This window comes from Halichoerus grypus, chromosome 4 (genome assembly GCF_964656455.1).
Source record: "Halichoerus grypus chromosome 4, mHalGry1.hap1.1, whole genome shotgun sequence".
In the NCBI taxonomy this organism is placed as follows: domain Eukaryota; kingdom Metazoa; phylum Chordata; class Mammalia; order Carnivora; family Phocidae; genus Halichoerus; species Halichoerus grypus.
In genome coordinates this window covers 23,311,509-23,335,767 of record NC_135715.1, presented here as the reverse complement: position 1 = coordinate 23,335,767, position 24,259 = coordinate 23,311,509, and the positions used below count along the sequence as shown (strand labels likewise).

General features: G+C 33.0%; 1 protein-coding gene across 2 annotated transcripts in view; it reads right to left on the bottom strand.

Annotated features, from left to right (window-relative positions):
- LOC144381465 (uncharacterized) overlaps nt 1-24,259 on the bottom strand; it is a 68,071-nt gene that overhangs the window by 21,689 nt on the left and 22,123 nt on the right. The window lies entirely within an intron of this gene.

Genomic DNA, 24,259 nt, shown 5'->3' with positions numbered 1-24,259 from the left:
AACTACACTTGAGAATACAGATAAAAGTTTTAGCATCCATATAAAATGAGTAAACACCAGAAAATTTGTCATCATCTCTGCACTTTGGAACTACTAATCTCAAAGTTGTTTTAAAAATTTTAAATCTAAAATAAATTTCACTTAATTTTGTAGGAATTATGTTAACTTTTTTTTTACAAAGATCTATAATCAGAAAATTGATCAAAATAGATACTCAATTTGAAAAGCATATAAAAAAACTGGAATCTAAAATGATGTGAAGAAAATCTTCAAAATGAGTGAAACTACACATTTGCATATGTAGTTGAGGTGAGAGTACCATAAATTAGAAATTGTTTGAAGATGATGGTAAAATCATGAGTGATATTTTCCTTCTCTTGAGATTTCAAATTTGCTTCAAATCAGTGACGTCTGTGTCTTTCATGTGTCCTTTCTCCTAATGAGAAGGGAAGTTTTGACCCTATACCCCCATTGCATATTGGGTGTATAAGTTTGGAGGGGAGGGCAGGAACATAATTTTAGTCCATATGTCTGTATAACAAAGGAAGCTCCAAGGCCTGATAGAGAAGATTTTATATCATACAGATATCCTAGACTTTGAGCTGGATAAAGTGACTGGGCGGGACTCTCATTGTCTCCCTGAGGCAGGGTTAGGTATGTCGTATATTCGGGAAGGATATATTAGGTAAAGAGAAGGCAGTAAGGAAGGAAGGACGTAAATGACGGAGGAAGCAAGGATACAAAAATTCACATGTTCTGCAACAATTTATGAGTATCTTCTTTCCCAAATCCCTATCAGCAATTCAAACTCTGAGCTGCTTGACTATACAACATTTTAATTAAGGAATGGTAGTGTTCCCAAAATCCAAAAACTCTGAGCTTGAGACTTTCCCTGAGTAACCTATATCATGGGGACCCGAAGTAAGGAAAGATAAATCAAGACCATTATAGGGAATAGGCAACATGTTCAAAGAACAACAAAGAGACAGTAAAACACTACCAGCAACCAAAATATGATGGCAGGCCCTATATTATAATCAGTGTAAACATAAATAAGCCAAATGCAAAGGAAGTTTTTTCAGTCAACTCCTTGGGCCAAGCATAAAACTAAAAGAAAAAGTATAGTGAAAGACATCTAACAAGCTCTATTGATTCAGATGAAGAGTAATTTACTAAGTGCACAGTAAGGATAGGTAATTAAATGAGTACAGTTCTTTTACTGTCTTGTAATTAGTAATATGTGGAAGTTAACCATCAAAGAATGGGATATAAATGGTATGGCATTGCACCATTATGTCATGAGAGACAAACAGTTGTTATCATGAAATCAAAGGAAGGAGACATCTTTATAGGTTTTAAGCTTCAAAGAGAATTCAAGTTTGTTTTTTGTTTTTTTTTGAGGAATCACGTAGATACATATGTATATGAACAAAAAGTAGGGAAGTATAAAGTAGGGCATTATAAATATAAAACATTTTTAGGAAACAATAATTAGATTTTTCTTAATGACTATCAAGATTTAATATAATGACTCAGCACAAGTCTTTCTTTTGACTTGTCTTCAGCATACAAAGAGTCTAGTATGGACTGTTTGGTTTTCAGAATCAAAAAGACTGGATACAAATTGTTGGAAGTCTTAATAGAGTTGACATTGGATACCTGGGTCTAATCAAGGCATCCTATTTCCAAAGGGATAGAATAGGGCTGGATCAGTGTTTCAGTGTCAGCAATTTGCTAGTCTTGCAGCCTAAACTACAGAGGGAGTGGTTGAAGAAAACGGATGCTTTAATGAAGTTCTTTACATAAAGACCCTTTATTCTGGCTATCTAGGGAGTAAACAGTTTCTGGTTTTATAAGGCCTTTGTGGACTCTTCCTGGCAGAGTAAAAACTAGTCATTCAACTTTAAGCATTTAATGTTAACTTCTACCTGGAGAGCACCATACTCTACTGAAGAGTGCCCACTCAGCTAAGAACTCTTGACCTAAAAATTGGCTGATAAATAAAATTCAGTTTAGAAGTAAGTCATTATAAAGCAACTATGGGAAATTTCAGTTCAGCCTTAATAAATTCATAATGTGTTTCATATCAAGCTGCCACCCCCACTCAAAGATGGAAATAATCTACCCAGTTTCTGTTTTTCCAGAGGCAAAGGAAATACTGTGATATTTAGCCTAAGACAAATCTGGTTTGATTCAGAACTCCTCTGCTCAGCCATTGTATGATATTCATTTATTCAGGATCATTACAATAATGTATTCCTACTAGAAAACATAATTAGTGGGTTACTGTGTGTCAAACACTGAAATGGATGAAGATACAGGGATTTGGTGATCCCTGCTAGCATTATTTATTAAGTGCGTGCTCTGAGCTCAGAACTGTTCAAGACCCTGGTGATAATGTCATTTACTGACAAAAAAGCCCTTCCTTATGCAGCTTACATCCTCTCTTCAGCAAGGAATTACTGGCATATTAAAAAAAGAGACCAATAAAAATTAATACAAAGTAAAAGAGCCATAAAAAGTACTGCATATGTCCAAAAACATAAGATATCAGACGATGAGGCAGTTCTCTATTTTCCACATAATAAAAGGCAACAAGAATATTTTGGTTTATCCTGAATGAAAAGAACTAGATAAATGTATACTTCTAATACACAATCTATTTATTATATTCAGACAATTAAAATAGCACTACATAAAGTACAACATTAATATGAAGTTATGGCTTTTTACTCATATTGTATGAAGCAGTTGTCTTAAACTTTTCATGTGAATCCTAGACATCTGTCTCGTTATCAGGACATCTACTTTATGAGTCACCTAATACAGTTTCTAAAGCACATTATCTTCACTTCTGCCTGTTTTCTGAAATACAGCATTTAAAAAATCCTATATAATGCCATCAAGGGAAATTTTATCGCATGCTATTACATTAATACTATTTTCTCTCACATGCTTTTCTTCAATTATTCTTGAGGTTTATGTTTTATCTGTATAATACTTTTATCTATGACTTTTCAGAAGTCATCTTTAAATGGACCATTTTTGCTAGTATCCAACAGTGGTAGTTGTGAAGCCCTAAAGTTATGAATAACAGCTAATCTATCCCAATTTGTATTAAAAAAACAAACAAACAAAACAAATCCTATTAGGTTACCTAAAGAAGTACCCAAAGTCAGAAATAATTAAAGTTGTTTTAGATAATTGTTTCTTCCTCAATTATTTTATCTGAAATCATAATTCAGTAATTAGGAAACTGGAAAGAGTCCTGTAATATAAGAAATTCAAATATAAGATAATTCCTTTTATTTTGAAGGCATATTTTTTGGGGAAAAAATCTTACCATCCTTTTGGGGCTTATATGGTACATGGTATTGACCATTCCAGGAATAACTATCTTATTAATATGACATGCTTTATAGAGGATGTGATACTTGACTTGGTACTTGAAGAATGAATATGGAAATCCAAACTGAGGAAAAATGTGCTCAGAGACATGAAACATGATTGTGCACAATCAGATCAAAAACTACAACTCACTTTGTCAGAAGGGAGCATCAGGTTCCAGGGGAGGAGCTGCGGGGGAGAAGTGGAGTGGAACAGGAGAAAGCAGCTCAAAGAGGGCTCAGTGTATCATGCAAAGAACATTTGCTTCATCCTCACACAATAGGGAATCCCTGAAGGATTTTATACGGAGAAGTAACCTGAGCAGACTTTACTGGTATGTGCAAAGGAGAGGGGAGATATTTAAACCTGGAGGCAGAGAATTAACTAGGACTAGTCCGGGTGAAAGATTATAAAGAGCTGATATCAGAGTTTGACAGTAGGCCTGAGGGAGGGAGATGAGAGACTGTCGATATTTTAGGATGCTCTATAGATATTAAGTAATATGATATATAGAATAAGATATATTGAGGTAGAACTCTAAGAAATGCCTTAGCCTCTACTAACTTCAGTTTTTTTTTTTTTTTCTGTCATCTGTAAAATGGTAATATTAATGCTGACTTCACAGTGTTTAGGGAAAATAAAAATAATACTGAGGCTGTGTACATTAAAAATTGAGCAAAAAAGCCTCACATATGGTAGTTATTCAGTACACGTTAGTTTCCAGAAAGATTTAACTTTTATTAAGGCCGTTATTGCATTCTACTTTGTATGACTGTCATTGGACCAAATATTTTTCTCGACTCTGTTGTGTACGTGTTTAGTGGCTCACAGTGATTCCATGTTTTGCAGAGTAAAGCACTAACACTGAATGGATAAATAAATGTATTATGGATTGATGTGCAAGGAGATGGAATAGAGAAGGACAATTCATGGGATGGAAGTTACAGCTGATAAACTGCAGCAATCATTTCCCAATTCACTTTGTTCAAACTTTGTTCGAATAACACAAAATTTATTAAAAAGAATGTTCTTCTGGACGTAGCTCATTATGTGCTACATCTACTTGAAAGATGAAAATTTCATTAGATACTTTTCCAAAATAGAAAAAAAAAAAAACGCCAGGTTCAAAAATATCTCAATACCATATTAAAATATTGTCTGTGAAGTAGTTTCTCATTAGAAATCTGCATTTGTGCCGTGTATGGTTTAAAACATAAGTGCACATACCGATAGCTTGAAGGCAATGTACAATATTAAGTTTTCTTAGTCACCCGAAAATACTGCTTGTACTTTCCCTCTCTTAAGTCTTAATTATAAGTCTAATGATTATACTTTGTCTTATTTTCTTAGTGAACATGTTTGAATTACCAAAATATCCCCACTTTAGAATCTTGAAAGGTAACAGTTTAGTTATTATCATACTAAAAGTGCCTACTCTTTCATTTTTTAAAAATAGTACATTTATTTCTTCTTCAGTAAACATTTATTAAACACATATTCTATGTCAATTGTATTTTTGTTATATTTTATATTCCTAAATATAAATATATAAATAACATCTCATCTGACTTGACAGCAATCTTATAGTTCATAGTGTCTCTGCTTACACATAAAGAAGCTATAGAACAGTGGTTAAAAAACATGAATAAAAGGGATGCCTGGGTTGCTCAGTCAAGTAAGGTAGCGTCTGACTCAACTTCAGCTCGGGTCATGATCTCACAGCTGTGAGATGAAACCCCTCATTGAGTCCTGTGTCGGGCTCCATGCTGGGTGTGGAGCCTGCTTAAGATTCTCGCTCTCCCTCTGTGCCCCACCCCGCCATGCGTACATGCGCTGTCTCTCTTCAAAAAAAAAAAAAAAACAAAACTTGTTTCTCTAAAAAAAATGAGTAAAAGTCATAAAACTGCTAAGGGGAGGAGTCCTGCTAAGGCAGCCTTTTTGTCCCAGGCCCTGAAATAGTCTAACCAATCTACCTGAATCTAAAGTCTGCATTCTTAAAGATCCATAAATGTGTTCATTCAGACAAAAATTTAGTAGTAATTGTTGTTTACTTAACAATGACTAAAATAGAATTAATTTTGTAATCGCTTCTATTTTAAGGAAAATTAGAAGTACCATAGGTGTTTGGATATTAACTAATAAATTCTTTTTCCCATTTTTTTTAAATTAAACTACACTATTTCATTTGAAACCATGTGAAATTATAAATATAAGTACTTTCATTATGATTTAGCTATCAATAAACTTTCCATGTCTTCCAATTTAAAAGTTGATTTATTTACACCAAGGGTTTCTTTGTTTTGTTTTATCAACTTTTCTGTTTTAACAGATTCAGTTATTGTCTATGATCACTTGCCAACTTTTTAAAATTGTTGTTTCAAAACCTCAGGAACACTGATTGTCACAACTAATATTTGTCCTACACTTTATTTCTGCTTCTGTCCCTACTTTCCATACCACAGGAAGCAGATGTCATAAACAAAGAAAATTGGTGGCAATCAAAGTTCTACCAATGTTCTATGCTGGACATCAAATGCCTGACATCTCTAAATATGACCTTGTTGTCTGTTCAAACACTTTATTTTTACCTCACCCAGAGTTATAAAAGTTATAGTAGGAGCAATTTAACTGAACTTAGATTACTTTGTCTTTCATTGACTGGATCATATTTGGTATTAAGTATAGCTGAATAATATAAGAATAATACGTAACTATCCTCACCTCTCCGACTTTAAAATGAGCTCCCTAAAAGGCCATTTACTCTAAAATAACTAAGGTATCTTTTAAAGTGCATTATGATAGTTGATAATTTTGTTATATAGTGCTCTCCAAAATACAACGGCATTTCCAAAGAAATATAATTTGCAAATTGAAGAACATTATTAGACATAAGTCATGCACTCAAAAGCATTTAGTAATTGCCTGCTGTTTATAAAACTCTAGTAAAAGATATAATACCAGTCTTATCACTATTTATATTTACCCGTTTTTTCTATTTATTGTCTGTATCCTCCACCTTATTATACACTCCTTGAAATCAGGGACACTTTGGTTTGTAATTATATCCTCAAAGCCAAGAACTGACTATGCCTACAGCATGGTTGACATTCAATTTTGTTCATTTTTTAATTTTTTTTGAAGAATAGGATTGAAAACTGCCCTGTCATCATAGCTTACCCTTCTTCACTACAATATCATAACTTAAACCTCTGTATTATAATGAGAATTTAAATCTTTGTATCAAAATCAAAACCTTTGTACACTGAGATAGAGCTGTGCACTAATACAAAATGGATTAAATGCCAGTCTTCGGGCCTTAAAAATGCCTATTACATTTACTATATAAGTAATTACTATTTCAATTAGTAACAGTGAATGGCAATGTAGAGGACTGAAAGTGTTGGGAAAAATTAAAAAGCAGTTCTTGAAATACTGAACCTAAATTAAAATGAATTAGTTAGGCTCTGAGATAATGCAACAAACTATGAAAACTATAAATTCAAATGTGGATCAATAAATATTTTGGTCTTTAAAGAAGACTGATGTTTGCTTTGAAGCATTGTAACAGTAATGTGATATAATGAATTCAAATAGCCATAGGGTGTCTGAAATTTAAGGAAAAAAAATAAAAACAAAGCTTAGCTTTCATAAAGAAAACATACACACAAACACAAACAAACAAAACAACCAAAAAACAACTATTCCAGTTTTGGGGTAATGATTATATTTGTGCACCTCATTTAGTAGATAAATTTATTAGCATCATACTGAAATCAGTACATTTGATTTCCAGCTTCTAGTCAAATATATATGAAGGCCGTTTGTAAATTCGTAACACCAGTAAGTGAAACTACTCTAAGTATTGGAGCATGTTCTTAATGAGTCTTTTGTTTCCAAATTTATGATTTACCCAAATCTAATAGCTACTTTCTAAATTTAAATTTCTTGTGTGAATTTTGAAAGAGATATGACTTATGAATAAGTACATTTTATCATCATCCTCTGATTATAATTCTCAAAATTTCTCTGTACTCTGCAAATGAATGTGGACTACCTATCAATCTGCAATTCCCACTACATGATTACTTATATTCTTAATATAGATTCCAGAAATAGTACTAAACTTGCTATATTCCGGCGCCTGTGTGGCTCAGTCAGTTAAGCGTCTGCCTTCGGTTGAGATCGTGATCTCAGGATCCTGGAATCAAGCCTCCCCCTCACCCGCTGAATCAGGCTCCCTGCTCAGAGGGAGCCTGCTTCTCCCTCTCCCTCTGCCTGCCACTCTGCCTCCTTGTGCTCTCTTTCTCTGTGTCAAATAAATAAATAAAATCTTTTTTTTTTTTTAATTGCTATTTTCAAGTCATATCACACTATCACAGCATTTGCAATGTTCTACCCTTATTTTTGGAATTTCATCAACTACTTTGGATTTCATTTTTTTTTCGTATTTAAATCCTATGAGATTTATCTTTTTTAAAAAAATTCTTCTATTAACGTTTAACCAAGGGGCACCTGAGTGGCTTAGTTGGTTGAGCATCCAACTCTTGATGTTGGCTCAGTTCTGATCTCGGATCCTGAGATCAAGTCCCACATTGTACTCCGCACTCAACAGGGAGTCAGCTTGATATTCTCTCCCTCTCCTCCCTCTGCCCCCATCCCCCACTCTCATTCTATCTCTTTCTCTCTCAAATAAATAAATAAATCTTTTTTAAAAAATAAAGTATAGTTGACACAAGGTTACATTGGTTTCAGGTGTACAACATAGTGACCAGAGAACTCTATATGCTATGCTATGCTCACCACAAGTGTAGCTCCCATCAGGCACCATACAGCACTATTACAATACCATTGACTATATTTCCTATGCTGCACCTTTAATGCCTGTGATCTATGCATCCCAAAACTGAAAGCTTGTATCTACCACTCTCCTTCACTTATTTTGCCCAACCCCCTCACTCTCTTCCCCTCTGGCAACATCAGTTTGTTTTCTGTATCCTCTGAGTCCTCTGCTTTTTGTTTTTTTCTTTGTTTTGTTTTTTAGATTCTACATATAAGTGAAATCATATGGTATTTGCCTTTCTCTGTCTGACTTACTTCACTTAGCATAATACCCTGTAGGTCTAACCACGTTGTCACAAATGGCAAGGAATTATTCTTTTTTATGTCTGAGTAATATGTATGCCACTTCTTTATCCACTTATTTATTGATGAACACTTAAGTTGCTTCCATATTTTGGCTATTGTAAATAATTCTGCAAAAAACATAAATGCTTATATATAAGTGTCACTCTAGTGCTATCCAGTAGGTGAGGCTCATTTCAAATTCTAAGTTAACTGAGCCCCAACCCTTCTCATGTCTCACATGGCACATCGCAGACAGCTCCATTCTGCAAGCTCTTGTAACATATACGCCCTATGAATGACTTTAATTGGACCATCCTCACATCGCAAGAGAATTGTCTACAACCATATCTTTTGAGGATTATGATTTTACTATGGAACGAGCCTAGTGGATCAGTGAACTCCGTGGACCAGTGACATATAATCAGGAATATATGTTTAGTTACTTGATTGTGAAGAGCTGAATATTAACATCATGGATGATTAAAACTAGACCTAACCAATTGCAATTAAAAGTTGTAAGGCAGCAAAGATGCCATGATTAAGTGGTGAAGTCAACCTGCAAAGATTTGAAAAAAGGGGGCGTAATTTTGGAGAGCAAAATGTAATGTATTTGTAGCTCTAAATTGTAGCACTAAACTGGTAAATTCCTCCAGACTGTATCTTCATATATTTTCATTTTTATAACTAAATATTGTTTCTGAATGACTATTAAATTTCCATTACATTTTAAATCATATCTGGACTAAAATTAAGTGATAAGGTTTTGATACAATTGATATTGACAATTTCTATTTACATATTGTATGAATTCATTTTGTAAAATTCAAAATTATATGGATCTTATTAATTTAATCTTCATTAGATAATTAGATCACACACAAAAAATCCATTTAAAGGATTTTCAAGAAAAAAACAAGCTTATAATGGATGAAATCATAGTGTCACTGTAATGAAAAATGTTAAAGTCTGAGTGCCAGTGGAAATTCCCTTTTAAGATATTCAAACTGATAGTCTTTGTTTGAATTTTGGTATGCTTTGCTTTCTAAAGCATAAAAGGGAATCTGCCAACACATTTTCCTCAGAGAGAAAGCATCAATGATCTTTTACAATATTTTTCATATTTTCATATTTTGGTTTCAGGAAGATTGTCAAGGAGCATATTACAAAAACAAAGACAAGCAAACAAAAAAACTTGCATTCAAGTAATACTTAGGCATCATAGTAGAAGAATAATTAAAGTTATAAAAATTATTAAAATTATAAAACCATGAAGGAAAAGAAATGCAATTAAAGATATCAGCAACATGCTGAAGATGAAAAGGCATTTATTGAATCATAACTGACATAGCAGCTTAAACATATCTACCTATTGGGGGGTGGATGTCACTAAGAATGAGTCAGTTTAAATTACAAACGTCCAGAAAGACTCAGCAACTTTGGCACTTATTATCCTGAAGTCAAGGGTATGGGACAGACTGAAAATACGTGTATTTTTCAATAGTTAATATAAGAAAACTTTTCTTCCTCAGACTTCACAGTCAAGATGTTTATTTTCCTTGCCTTTTAAAAAGATAGGAGGACCACATTTTGAGAAACAAAGGACGCTTTGTACCCAGTGGCACCAGATAAAGATGGTGGCACAAGTGAATGTCACAGCAAAAATAGTGGAAATAGATAAAAAGCAGCATATTCATTATAACATCCAAAGCTGTTTTCTCCTGCACAGATCATAGATTATTTGTCACAATTATTGTGATTTTACAAAACAGGGGGAAGAAAACTTGCTAAAATGGGGCTGCCCAAGAAGTGAGAAGACATGGGCTCATGAAAGCTAGTCATATGATATAAAAGACACTGTCCTGTTTACTAATCAGGGTTGGCTCTATGAGTGTACAATTAATACAGTTGTAAAGAGCCTGGAGTTCAGGAAGGCCCTGCATTTGCTCTAATGTGTTGCTGTGCTGTCTTGAAATTCTTAATTTTATTTTTGATCTTGTGATTTGTAAGTGATCTCCAAAGGGCCAATAACCCAAGTGCATGGGTAGTGGTGATATATATAATATTTGCATCCTATGTTCTTTGCCAGCCTTTTTACATATAGCTTTTGTGGTGCTCCAGGAACACCAAATTCCAAAGGACTCACAATGCACAATAGTTCAGCAAAACACCAAGGGAGTACAAAGTGTGTTATGTCTATGGCTGAGTGAATGGGACACCAACAGCTCTCCAAGAGACATGTTTTCTGTTAGAACCAGAATTTGTTTCAAATGCAGAAAGAAGGCAATTGCTTTCTAGGAAACACAAACCCTTCAAGAGACTCTATCATATCTTCTCTTACTCATGTTACTTCCCACACCAACCATTTAAACTGAAAATGTTGTCTTAGAAGGAGAGGGAAAGATAGGGCAACTCATATTCTTTCTCCTCTCAGTCCTTTACTCATCAGCAAGCCAAAGTTACAGTGTGTTAGTAGAATGCACACATATCAGTAAATGAAATAAAAACTGTTGACTTCATTTCTGTGCTGTGCTGTGCTTCCACTGTTTGGGTAAGGAAGAAATGCATATGCATGTACAAGCTATGAAATACAAGTGGCATAATTTCAGTTATTGCAGATGAGTTAAATGCTCATATATTCGAATTAAAAAACTGGCATGATATAAAAATGAACAGAAAACATATGTTAATAACATAAAATTTTATTTTTCTTTATTTAGAAGGACATTAAATAGCAAATAAAAAAACACCATGACAACTTAAGAGGGACTTTAGAAGAATGGAAAAGGTTTATATTACTCATACCACTTTAAAATATGGTGAAGGGGCCCAATGTTTTCATTTTTTACTGGGACCAGCAAATTATGTAGCTGACAGTTGCTGGAAAGTATAAATGGATAAAGCAATGGTAGAATTCTTAGCATTTCCAATATATTCTTTGAACCAGTGATCCTTTCCTTTAGTAATTTCCCTATAATTGTTAAGATTATGCACTGGCTTGAAATACTAAGAGAAAAACAATAAAAGAGTATCTTGTGAGAAAGAGATGTTCAGTGTATCCTCCCTAAAAAAATTACATAGTTTTATTGGTATTTTATATCATTTAGTTTTGAGGTTATGGATATATGTGCCTTCATAAAAATTCAAAAGTGCTTGCTAAAGACAAATGTGTAATTCTATTCAAGCAATATAAAGGTCAACAAAAGGAGGTGCAATTAACTAGAGAACCAGGCATGCCAATGAAGGTTGTTTGGAGATGTTATGAATACTATATTTAAAATAAATGCTCAAGATTCATAATTTTGGAGCTAATGCTCTTTTTCTATGCCACTCTTCTTTTCCCATATAACTATTCACATTCAGAGAAAGATGAGTAGTAGAATAATTTGCCTGTGTACATGCAAAATCTCATATGCTTGGACACTCTTCCATCAAATATGGAAAATTACTCAGAGTTTTGCATAACTCTTTTTAAAAACTGGGTGTTCACTCATGAACAAGTCTTGTCTAGTGTTGAATTCCTTTAGGAATGAATTAAATGAATTGGAAAAAAAATGACTGCAGGAAAGAATGTGAATGTATTGTAAAAATTAAAATAGGCATGTCTCCATCTTGAAGAACAACAAAAGAGAAAAAGCAGTATCCTTTTTTAGGTATCCTTGTGAACCAGGCAAAAAGAAAAGCAAATTTATTTCATTAAAAAAATCTCACTAACGATGAGCTATCCCATTAAGGAAGAAATGTGAATGTGTCTTCTATTAGGGCTCTCCTGGAGGATCTTAGCAACTGCTTTTACTTGACTGCTGGAGCATCTTTAATTTTAAAGGGGCTTGGCTTAGAATAAAGTTATGATCTTATAGCATAATTCAGATTGCTGATAATATTTAATAAAAAGGAAGAATATTAAAATATGTAAAATGTTCCATGGAGGTTATAAACAGATGACAATGATCTGCATACACTTCCTAAACAAAAAATTTTCCTTATTTCCAAATTTCTAAGATTTTATTCAAAGCTAAAGTAAAATATTGCCTGCCTGTTGGAACATGAAAAATGTGACTAGCCAAGATACCGAAGGAAATATTGCTAGTAAGTTTATTCAGGGTAAAGCTAGTCATATGCATATACTTATAACAGATAAATTGTGTCTAACTTTCTTCTGCAAAATATTCAGGAAATTCAAGGAAAGAAAAAATGTATATCTCTGTGTGTGCTATAAAGGTCTACTTCTAGGGATTTAAAGGTAAAGTTTAAAAAAGAAATAATTTCTGAAATATTTTTAAATAGTCAGAATTTAAAGACAGTAAGCAAATTTGTTTTTATCAAACTGATATATGAGAGACCTTTCTAAGCAAAGTCAACTAAACTAATATCAATGTGCTGATTCTAGTAAAGTTAATAAAGTTTGACTATCTCAATTTGCTAAACTAGACTGAGCAATTTCTAACTTAACAAAGAATTAATCTTTAAAATATGGTTATAAATGCCTGATGAAGTTTATCTCTTGACTATTGACAATACACTTAGCAAACTTAATAGCAGATCCATCTCTTAAAAATGCATAAATTCAGATACTGCTTTCACAAACTTTTCATATAATTACTGTATATTCTGGACATTTTAGTACCATTTACAATTTTTTCATTTATAACTGTTTATAAGTGTTTCATTATTATACTTTCACGTTTGAGCTCTTTTATATTTAAAACTATAGGCTTTATAAAACAATGGGTGTGTGGGATATAAATGGCAAAATTTATATATTTAAGGTTACAGCACTCTTGTTTTCCTAATTCATGGTCTGAGTGGAGGTCTGGCTTCTTGTCAACATGAAGGCATCCAGAATAGGGGAAGAAAAAGTGCTAACTTGGGAGATCCAAAGCAGTTTTCTAACTTTGACCTGGTTACTTCTTTGCACTGTTATTTACTTTTAAAATAATTGAAATTTTACTATTAGATATTTCAATATTAACTGCAAAAAAATGGCTCAGCACCACCTTGACAATCCCATATTATCATGGGTAACTGAGAATTAGCTCTGACTAAGTCTGAATTGGAGATTCAGAAATTTAAGACTTGTAGATAAATAAAATCAATGTTCAAACACAAATTTATGTGAAGACATTCTAGTAATAAAAAAATATGAGGGTCTAATACTTTAGTATATTTAGAAGATAACCTGAGTAATAAAGATTATTTAGAAAGTAACCAAAGAATAAATACCTCATGAACATTCTTAGGATTGCAATCAGTATTTAATTAACATTAAATTTAAATAAACAAAGAGAAAACTATTTTCATCTACATAGATATAGCCAATCAAAATTGCATACTCTTTGAGAGTTATAAGGGAGAGATATACAAATACCTAACTAAGCTGACTAGTGTGAAAATAGAAGTCACTACAGTTTTAGACATCTATTTAAGGCAATAAAGTAAATTCTGAAAATAATCTTAACAGTGTGTACCTTTACTGGGAAATAACCAAATGGGCTAAGAAAATGAGAAAACATTAATGAAAATATAATTTAAGTGCTGGGACTTGGAAACCTGATTTTCATACCACTTCCTTCATACTTTATGCAAAATAAGAGAACCTAGTTTGCTTTTCAAAAGCATATATAAGGTGAGATATGAAAATGAGGTTTTCCAGGTGTCTTGCGAAAAACAAAAAGAAGATTAGCAAATGCAATATCACTAGCTAGGGAGAAATGAAGACATTTACTAGACCATGAGTATGTAACCCACTTTCTAATATGCCAATATATTATATATATTATATATATATTGCATCACTGCAATATATTTTATATATTAGAAAATAGTACTAGTTATATATATATATATATATATATATATATATATATATATATATATATATATAAAATGCATGTTATATATATAAGATACGTTACACATATATATAGTGAGAGAGAGACTGATAAAGTATAAAAACTTGATAAATTGTGGTAAAGCAAACATAAAAGTTTGGCATTACACTGTTATACTGTTCTACTTATTATTTTTTTGTAGAGAGAGAGAGCATGCGGGGAAGGGATAGAGGGAGAGAGAAAGAGAGAGAGAATCTCAAGCAGTCTCCACCCCCAGCACAGAGCCTGACATGGGGCTCCAACTCATGACTCTGATATCATGACCTGAGCAGAAGTCAAGAGTCGGAGGCTCAACCGACTGAGCCACCCTGGCGCCCCTATTTTTTTTTTTTTTTTTTTTATGTTTTAAACATTTTTGTGAGGGAAAAGGGGAAGGTGTTATATAGCAAGCAAAATAATTGGGCTAACAAAAAAGCAAAAACTTCACTTTGGACCTGGACTGGAAATTTCTTTGGAACTCAAAGTTCTTTGGTCTCCTGAGCGTCCAGTGACTTGTTATCAGACATAAGCCTTTCAAAATGGTTTGTTCTGAATGGAGTTTGCTATGGGATTCCAAAAGCTTTGTTCAGTTTAGTTTATTAAAATTATTTTTAATCACCCATTAAAACCTATGATAATGATATTACTGCTGTTGTTGATAAAGTTCAGCAACATCACTGCAACATTAGGATAGGCAGCGTGGGTTAAGGAAGGTTTCAGAAAATACTTGGAGCAGATTAAATATCCACTTAGGTTGAATGTCCCTGAAATACTAAGTTCCTTCATGAAAATTCTCCTGACAAAGTTATCGGACTGCAGTATTACTGACTTGTCCAAATAAAGTGTGCCAGTCAGTAATAAAATCAATGTCCATGATCTCAGGTAGCCACTCTATTTTTGAATTGAAACTAAATGTAAATTGGAAATGTTCTTCATCCAAAAATGTCTGAAATAGTTCCAGCTGTACCCTCAGAGAGGTGTGTTGAAGAAGCTACTACTGATCAACACTGAGACTATTTATATATTAAAAACTAATGACAGGGGCGCCTGAGTGGCTCAGCTGGTTAAGCGGCTGCCTTCGGCTCAGGTCATGATCCCAGGGTCCTGGGATCGAGTCCCATGTCGGGCTCCCCACTCAGCGAGGAACCTACTTCTCCCTCTGTCTCCTGGCTTGTGCTCTCACTCTCTCTCTGTCAAATAAATACATAAAATATTAAAAAAATAAATAAAAAATAAAAACTAATGACAATAGTGAATTATAACACACTGACTTAAAAAAAAAAAAAGATAGGAGTACATAGTGACTTTTAAGGGTGAGAGAAAGGGAGGAGACATAAACAAAAAAAAAGCTTTAGAGAAAATTGCTGGTGAATAAATGTAGAAAATGTTGAATTAGAAAAGCACCATTTTGCAATCCCAGCTAATAAAATTGAATCTAGCCAGAACCATCAGTAGATGCTAAAACCATTGGAGAAAATGTAAGGGGAATAGTTACTTTCATGGTTTTAAGGGTATGATTTGAATGGTTACTTGCTAATATACAGGGGGAAAAGGCACCTTCAGAATGAAGAGAGATTTGTTACTCAACCTCTCATCTAAGTGATCGAATTTATTGTCACCAATAATGGTAAAGCCTGGCATCGTGTGCCTCACAAAATACTCTTGCCTCACAAAACTCTTTAACCTGCATCTCATCATGAAGAAACAACCTGACAAATTCTGAATATGGAATATGCTTTAAACTACCTTGTCTGGCCTTTTTAATAAATTAACACTATTTATAAATAGAAGGTTTAGGGACTAATCTAGATCAAAAGGCATCAAATATGAGTAACAGCCAATTATTAAAAAGTAGAGTGAAGAGGAAGAGAAGGAGGATAAGGAGGAGGAGCAGTGGCTGCTATAAAAGGCATTTTTAAAAACCAATAGTCAGATGAGCTGATTTGAATATATAATCTAAACTATATTCTAGCATTGTTAATTTTTTTTATAGAATTGCAGATTATTTTCTTACATATGGTAATGCTACGATGGCTATGTAAGAAAATAGTCTTACGGTTAAAAAACTCATACCAAGGTATTTATAGTTTAAGCGTCATAAATTCTACAACTTACTTTCAAATTATATATCTATGTACATAAATTGCATATATATGTATATAATTAGACATCTAAATATAGTGTCTGAATCATCAAAAGGTTGTGCGTGTGTGTGTGTGTTTATGTGTGTCTGTGTTTGTGTAGAGACTATGAAAAAACTATTAAAATTTAGTGTATTTTGGTGAAGTATATACATATATAAGGATGTTGTCATACTACTGTTCAATAATTTGTAAGTTTGAAATATTTTCAAATTAAAGTTGAAATTTTAATAGAATATGATTATTTAATTATTATAAAATAAAATATAAAAATAAATTATAATTAAATATAGTTATTTTAGTATATGTATTTGAAATTGAAAATAACAATTGCTTTTTAATCCTTTCAACATTGTTACATGTCAGCAACTTTGGTACCAAAATATTATTCCCTATTTCCCCTATATTTTGGGACATACTCATAAGTTAAGTCCAATAATTGAGCACTTATAAGCCTTTTTAAGTACATTTGCTGTGCAAAATTTCTGTAGACTTCCTAAAAAGAGAGATTTATAAGAGTTGAAATAGTATATGTTAATCAGAATTTGTACATTTTTATGGGACTCAGTTAAACAAGTAGTTATTTAATATTGTAGGTCATTGGTTTGGATTTCTTTTTTAATGATCATGTTTCTTTCTCTATCATTGGGAAGTAAAGAAAAAAGTTATTAAGAAACTGGAGAAAGTAATAGCAAATGAAAATCAAAGAATATAGAAAAGAATCTACAAATATGATTACTTGATTATGTAAGGTAACATACATATTTTATGTATTATCATAATTGAATAGTGATCTAGTCAAACCTCCAAAGAATGTTTAAACCTAGGGTATGAGTAGGCATCCAAGTTAATGGAAGTAGTTATCAGTCAAGAATGACAGATGTATGTAGATATTTTATGGTTTATATACCATATCTGTGCCAAGGAGAAAAACATGTGTCTTTTGGGGATTACAAGTTTCTTATTTATTTTGACAACTCTCCTAGAAAAATTCCCCTGAAGCAATGTCTATTCTTTTTAAAATTTCTGAAACTATTTCCTTTGTGACAACCTCCCAGTATAAAATTATCAAGCCCATGCATGAAAAAGCTAGTAGGCTTTCCCAGTGTTGATTTCCAGCTTTAGTTCACTCTATATTTTCACTCATTAATCTTTTCTATTCCCCACACTGTTCATAGTCTACAGTTGTAATTCTTTCTTGTCGTAAATAGTAATATAATTTATTTCCTCAGCCACCACTCGATTAATGTTTCTAAAACTCCTTATCATGTCACATTTCTGATTTCAATCTGCACCAGCACCTTTATTACCTACTGTATAAAAAAAAAAAAAAAATGGTTTTTCTTTTTTTTTTTTTTTAAGATTTTATTTATTTATTTGACAGAGAGAGACACAGCGAGAGAGGGAACGCAAGCAGGGGGAGTGGGGGAGGGAGAAGCAGGCTTCCTGCTGAGCAGGGAGCCCGATGCGGAGCTCGATCCCAGGACCCTGGGATCATGACCTGAGCCGAAGGCAGACGCTTAACGCCTGAGCCACCCAGGCGCCCCAAAAAGCAATGGTTTTTCTTAATTCAATAGCCAACATATAGTACATCATTAGTTTTTGATGTAGTGTTCAGTAATTCATTAGTTGCGTATAACACCCAACTCATTACAACACATGCCCTCCAGTTACCCCACCCCCCCACCCACCTCCCTTTCCACAAGCCTCAGTTTGTTTCCCGGAGTCAAGAGTTTCTCATGGTTTGTCTCCCTCTCTGATTTCTTCCCATTCGGTTTTCCCTCCCTTCCCCTATGATCCTCTGGGCTATTTCTTATATTCCACATATGAGTGAAAAGTGTGCCTCTATTTCCAAATATATGTAGAAATATGCAATAGTGTTGCTATGAGCAGTGGGTTTCTTTTTATTTTTTTTTTTAAAGATTTTATTTATTTGACAGAGAGAGAGATAGAGAGAGCAGGAGCACAAGCGGGGGAGTGGGAGAGGGAGAAGCAGGCTCCTGGCCAAGCAGGGAGCCCGATGTGGGGCTCTATCCCAGGACCCTGGGACCATGACCTGAGCCGAAGGCAGACGCTTAACGACTGAGCCACCCAGGCGCCCTGAGCAGTGGGTTTCTTAACCTGGTATTCCAGGGTCCATACAACTGATTTCTATGTAGATACATGTCATTTTGTTATTTTAAATTTTTTATTCCATTATTTTTATTCCTCTCTGATGTCCACTCTCAACACTGTTGCATATTTGTATATATATTTGGAAATAGAGGCACACTTCTGACACATTGTCTTCTTGGTTCCAGACCACTGAAATAAAATAAATATCCCAGTAAAGCGAGTCAAATGAATTTTTTGGTTTCCAGTGCATATAAAAGTTATGCTTACTGTATCTTATGAAGTGTGCAATATCATTATGTCTAAAAAAAGTACACACCTTAACTAAAAAATACTTTATTACTAAAAAATACTAACTTGAGTCATAAGCACTGAGTCATAATCGCTGATCATAGATAACCATAAAAAATATAGTAATAATAAAAAGGTTTGAAATACTTGAAATTTATGAAAATGTAGCACAGAAAACAAAGTGAGCAAATGATGTTGGAAAAATAGTACCAATAGACTCATTTTCTAAAAAATGTAGTCTCTGTGAAGTGCAATAAAATGAAGAGCAATAAAATGAGGTATGTCTGTAACTATCCTCTTGATCTCACTTCTTACTAGAAAGACCAGCCCATTTTCCCAATTTCTTGAAAATTTCTCTAAATATCCAAAGCCCAAATTGCATATATTTTCACAACACTAATCATTTAGAACATGATTTAATTTATTAATACTGGTCTTATTCATATGCTTATTATCAGGATGCTCATAACATGATCAGGCAAATATTGTTTAGTTTAATCACACAAAATGCCCTCCTGTTTTAAATTAAATCTCAATTGTTTATGAATTTAGGTATACTCACTCTCCTAAATCTCTCACTCCACTTCATAAATGTCTAACTTATTGTTTAAATGATAATGTATTGAACATATTCCTTCTAGATTATACATTTCCAGGAACAGTGACTATTTCTTTCATTGAACATATTCTTTGTTGTTTGCATGACACTTGGCACAAAATACATGCTAAAGAACAACAACAACAAAAATCTTGTTCTGTTTCCATCTCCAATAATACAATATTTTTAAATTAGAGGGAAAAATCAGTGATATGACAGTGGTATATATAATATTATAACATTTCAGATGAGTTGATTTTTTATATAATAGCATGGACAGTAAAATCATCATTACTTCGGAAAGCAGTATTTCTTTAATTATGGTGAAATTTAACCTTTCTATTCATATTCAGAAGGGCCACAAACAAAAGGAATCTCCATATGAACACTTTACAAATAAACTTGTCATTATTTATGTCCAGAATGAACAATATCCTGCCCACTAGGAATATAAAAACAACGATAATCATTTTATGTCAAATAGACGAATTTTCATTGATTGGCGATACAATCAAATAATTATCTACTTCTATAAATATAAAGATGGATGGTTAACTCCATTTCAGGTATGGTCTAATTATGCTTTTATGTAAATATGTTGGTCTTATTACACAAATGTGTGGAAAGTTGTGGTTATAATCCGATCATTATTTAACTCTCCATTTTTGTATCATTACAGTCCTCTTACTGGAGTGAATTTGGAGTCATATTCTGGATTATGCTAAAATCTAAGATCTTTCCTAGTTCTAAGTAAACATTATTTCCTAGAAAGAGCAGGGGATCTTTGTTTTAGTGTAACTACATTCAGTTTGTCTGTAAGAATTAATGACCTGTCTCAAAGATGTAATTTAGGATTTTAAAATTATTTGACTTAATTCACATCCACATATTTAAGCATAGACACTTTACAAACCCTTGTAGGTAATTGCACCAATATTAATTAGAGCATGTCTACTAAAATTTTTCTTGTTACAGATAGTACTGAGTATCAAATATTTCACATAAATGGACTGTACAGTTTCATTCTGTTGTAATACTTAGTTTAGAGACATCAGTGTTATATTTAGAACAAAAACAGTGATCATGAATATACCCACACAAATGATCCTAACTGTGAAAACTGAATACTAAAACTAGCTTGCAATAAGTACTTTAATATTTAAAATTTATTAATATTTGTTATTAATATTTTAATACCATTATTTAATATTATTTTAATATTTGCAAAGTATACTTTTATCACTATAGCCTTTTATTATATTAATAATTTATTTTTGCCTTTTTAAATTTACATTTTCCTTGCTTTTTTTTTTTTAAGAAAGATAATTCTAGAGTTGATTGGAAATATTGGATGTGAGAATCTTTATCCTAGTTCATTTATCTTGCATCTACTACAACTATTTAGGTTATATATATATATATGTGTATATATATATATATATCTTTCAATATATGTGTATATATAGGATATATACATTTATATTTTTTAATTTAAAAAGGTCTGAACCACTTCATAGACTCAGAGAGGCTGACCAGAGAAATATAGTCTAAACATTGTGTTTCTTATTGTGACATCATACATCCCTCAATCTCCTCTAATTTATTCTTCCACCCCATCCAAATTCAGTCATTCCAACTAAACATAATGTAGTTGTGACCTCTAGGTCGCCAAAAGACTAACTTTCATCTTATTTGATGTTTCAGCAATATAGCACATACTTAATAATTTACTCCTTCTTTAAATTCTTTAATTTCTCTAAGCTTATCCTAGCTTCCATGGTATAACACATATATTTTTTTTTAAAGATTTTTTAAATTTATTTATTAGAGAGCAAGCAAGAGCGAAACAGCATGAGAGGGGAGAGGGTCAGAGGGAGAAGCAGGCTCCCCGCTGAGCAGGGAGCCCGATGTGGGACTCGATCCCGGGACTCTGGGATCATGACCTGAGCCGAAGGCAGTTGCTTAACCAACTGAGCCACCCAGGCGCCCTAACGCATGTATTTTTTACAATGTTTTTTGTTTTGCTTTGTTTCGTCTTGTCTGTTTTGGGTATCTCTCTGACTTCTTGTTCCCTCTCCTATTGACTTCTCCTCCTCTACCTGACTGGTGAGTCCCCTTGTTTGTAGATCTAGCTTCTCTTCTTTATCTAATTAGCTTTTTTGAGGATCTCATGCATTCCTAGGGCTTAACTGCTAACATTTTGCTAAAAAATTTAATTATTTATATCACTGTGGACCTTATTTCTGAGTCTCTAACTGCATATTCAAATGTTGAGAGCATTTGAAATTTTTGCATGGTTGTTACATTATATTACGTTACAAAAATAACATCTAAAAATACCATTTTCCCTATTTCTGAGTGTATTTCTTTTTCTAACTTTCATCCCCTGGTAACTGACACATCTAGTCACTTAGTGGCCTATGACAGAAACCTTCCTTTTTAAGAACTCCAAATAGAATCCATGATCAGGTCCTGTTGTGTTGACCACTAAAATCTTGTATCTAATCCTCTACTTCTCCATTAGAACTATATGTAGTTCTAAGTACACTATCTAATCCCCTGGAAGAGAAGTTTGGGCTGTGTGGAAATATTTTGCTTATCACTATATATTGGTAGAGTAAGATAATTACCTTGTAGGGCTAACAAAACACTAAACATCTGCAGTGCATATGCAAATTCTACCTAATGAAGTTTTTTTTTTTCCTGACACTGGATTTATTTTAACAAAGAGAATTTAATATAGAAAAGTGGTTAAACAGATGTAGTAGGACTTAGAGCACTGTAAAAGCAAAATGGAGATACTGAAGTATCTCAGAAATAATAACTGCAGAGAGTGACTCTCATCCCTAGGACTGGGGAAACAAAGGGAGGCAGATGTGGTTAACAGACTCTAAAGCTTAGAGGTAGGGCCCCACACGAGTTGACCCTAGGAGGAGACACTGCCCAGCTTGGGGGTGGTACATGAGGAGTTCAGAGGAGGAGCCTGCAGAGCTGAAACTCAAAGAACTAAGGAGGGGGAACAGCCAGGCTATAGCTGGTGCCTTCAAGGATGCCAATGAGGCTGGTTCTGCGGGCATAGAAGGGACTGGAAATTGGAACCAACCACTTCTAGAACCAACTGCAGCTGCCTAGGGAAGTGCTCATTATCCAGGTGATACAGATGGGGAGATTTCCCTTCTGCCTAGATTCCAGGCAGCCCCTGGCACATTCTATTGGTAGAACCACACAAGGGAAAATACATGTAGGTTGCAGGGCCCCAGTTTTAGAATCATATATCATTAATTAGGAGGGCAACTTTGGAACTTAGAGACAATAATTTTATATCCATTATTTCTCAGTGTTGAAAAGCATTGAATAGGTAATTAATTAGGCATAATGTTTTCTAGTCACTATGTTTTCTATCATGTCAACTCTCCAGTCTATAGACTCTTCATCATTTTTACTGCTATTTTTAAAAATCACTGGTCACATGGACAGTATTTCCAGTCAACTTTAGAATTATTTTTTCTATAAAAAATCTTTTAAAAAACAAAGAAAAATAAAATTTTAAAAAAGCAAAAATATATGATTAACAATGAAAGGGCTACTGTGAAAAATGTAAAATTTTTCAAATATTATATTAAAAGTAATTATCACACACTAGTTTTAATATTCTATTTTCATAGTTAGGATCATTTGTGTGGCTATATTCATAATCACTATATTTACTCTAAATATAACACTGATGTCACTGTCTAAGTATTACAATAAAGCTCATTGTGTCTGGTCGAAGAGGTACATGTCTTCTGCCAGTATCCATGAAATTATGACAAACTAGTTTAATTAACCTGTAAATTGGCTTAAATCTCAAACCATTCCTAGTTCTTGAGAAAAGTGATAAACATTTTCACACACACATGTACACACACACACACACACACATACACATCTCCTTTTAGCTAAAGGATCAGAATACAATACAGGGTCTAATTCTTAAATACAAACCATACATTTTTCTTTCTTGCATAAATATATTTTTCCTTTTTTATTCAAATATCACTTAATAATCTTATCTTGTTTAAATTCAATTTTATTATTTTTTTTTAAATCAGCCTTTTCAAATTGTGTTCTGGAACCTGTTCTTCATGCTTGTGAAAGTCAACTGAATGTATCTCTTGCCAATTCTACATTTACTGAGGCAACTTGAAATCAGCCATGATGATGGTAGTAAAATGGAGCGTTAACTAACACTATGGTGGTAATAATTTTTCAATATATACTTGTACAAAATCAACAATATTATATGTCATTTTTTTCTCAAATAAGCTGCAAAAACAAATTCTGGCAATTGCTCAGGCCCAAAGATAACTACCTTCAAATCAGTAGGAGGAAAACCAAGAATTATTGTAACTATGGTCATATAAAAAAAAAAAAAAAAAGGAGAAAGAAAAGAGAATATTTTGCTTGTCTTCACATTTGATGTAGGTGAGAAATCTTGCTGTATTTTGTTTGTAACTTTCTTATATGTAACAAAAGCTTCTTACATTGCTTTTCTGCTTCTTTATATGTCCTTTAATACTATAAAATTTAAAAATTATTTAAATGTCATTAGTTAACTTTATTTTTACTTTAAAAAGATCCTTTCCTTACATCTCATTTTAGTAAAGAAACTTTAAAAATTACATAAAGACATCAAAAACTAATGATGAAATACATGGTGATTAACATAACATAATAAAAAAAAAAAGAAATGAAACAGG